Consider the following 2244-nt stretch of genomic DNA (forward strand, 5'->3'; position numbering starts at 1 on the left):
AGAAAAGAGGGTTTTTAATATGATTATCAATAGACACAAAAGAAAAACAAATTCATAGGAATATAGATTAATCTCTTTCGAATTTGAAAAGTGTTTTATTAACCTTTTCTTTAATTCAGAAATTTTCATCCTATTAATTATATATATATATATATATATAATTATAAAACTCAAATGGTCTTGTAACGGGCGTTGTAACCCAACATCCGGTTTACGACTTCCGGATGCGCATGCGTATATAGACTTATGTGCAGAATTTGACCTGCGCACTGAAATATTAACGTTATTATTTAGAAGTTATTATTAAACATTGGAAGAGTATTACAAGTATACTGGCGCAATTTTCTTACAAATAAATCAACTTTGACCCGTTGACAACGTATTGTTTTACTATGTACGTTTTCAGCGTCCCATTTTTTTTTTTCGCGTTTTAATTATCGAAATAAACAATTGTTAATACTTCTTGTTTTTTTTACATCGTTCTTTTCCGTATTACGTTTAAGTTATTTTAACGCAATTTTCTTACAAATAAATTTACTGAAACCCGTTCACAACCAGAAGAGAATTTTACAACGTATTGTTTTACTGTGTACGTTTTCAGCGTTTTTTCAGGGATTTTTTTTCGCATTTAAATTTCCCAAATAAACAATTGTTAATACATTCTGCATTTTTTACATGGTTCATTTCCGTATTACGTTTAAGTTATTTTAACGCAATTTTCTAACAAATAAATCTACTTTAACCCGCTGACACACATAAGAGCATTTTACAATGTATTGTTTTACTGTTTACGTCTTCAGCGTCCCAGTTGTTTTTTTTTTCGTGTTAAAATTAAAAGATATACAAAAGTTTGAATTTAATTTTAGGCATCTGTTCAGTGCACATTTACCTATAATATGGCAAACCACTTATAATTCAATGGCTATAAGGTTTTTTTCAAAAATAAACAATTATAAACAGAACGACACATAGAAATCTATCTATATTCTTTTTTCATTTCAATATACTCTCATAGAAATGTTTCTGTTATGTCACAAAAAACTCTTTTCTTTACGTCACAAATGCCACGTTCATACATTAAATCCATAGCTCATATAAAATACTGACCCATTGGGTCACGGATAGTCTAGTATATATATATATATATATATATATATATATATATATATATATATATATATATATATATATATATATATATATATAATGCAGGGAAATTGATAAAATACTTAATATTACAGAAATTAAAAAAATAATTCTTATAATGATTATAACTAAAATTATCAAATTAATTTCTTGTATTTATTTAGAAAACGACCCAATGTCCAGCAACATTGCCTCAGCATTTAACGGCATCGTTTCGGAAGCAATGAGAAGAAGAATTGGCAATAAATTCAAAACACGACATTATTATCAAACGGAACGAAAATGCTCAAAATAAAACAAATAAATTTTTTACTGCAATTTCATTTTAGGAAAAAGAAAAAAAATTAAGATGAACACATAATTTTTTTCTAGAAAATTTCACATATTGTTACAACTGTTGGATTTTTTTTTTTTTTCATTTTTTCATTTTAATATTTCTGGTTTTCACTAAATCCGTAATATTTTTTTAATTTTTTATTTTCGCTAAATTCAAGATCTTATTTTTAGTTTTTTGTTGTTTCCGCTAAATTCAAAATCTTTTAAATTGCTTTTGTTTTCGCTAAAACCGATATTTTTTTCATTTTTTATTTTTTGTTTTCGCATAATTCGAAATCGTTCAAATTTTTTACTTTTTTTTGTTTTTGCTAAATTCAAAATATTTTCTTTCATTTTTGTTTGTTTTCGCTAAATTTCAAATCTTTTTTATTTTTTGTTGTTTTCGCTAAATTCGAAATGTTTTTTTTTTATTTTTCTTGTTTTCGTAAAATTCGAAATCTTTTATTTTTTGTTTCTTATTTCGCTAAATTCGAAATCGCTTCTTTAAATTTATTTGTTTTCGCTGAATTTGAAATCTTTCCTTTATTATTATTTTTTTGCTGAATTCGAATTTTTAAATTTTTTATTTTATGGGTTTTTTTTACTATTTTTTATTGGGTGGATGGAATAATATGCATTAAATCCTTTTCGGTTGTCGTTCATTGTCTGAGCCATTTTGAAAAAAAACTGTCAGTCTTATTGTTGACCAATTCCTTTACATTTCATATCGTCTTGTCTGTAGGCATCTTTCCTTTTGGTCATCATCCTGTACTTGCCGTTATA

The sequence above is a fragment of the Euprymna scolopes genome, chromosome 25 (assembly GCF_053919585.1).
Source record: "Euprymna scolopes isolate OS-2025 chromosome 25, ASM5391958v1, whole genome shotgun sequence".
NCBI classification, from domain to species: domain Eukaryota; kingdom Metazoa; phylum Mollusca; class Cephalopoda; order Sepiida; family Sepiolidae; genus Euprymna; species Euprymna scolopes.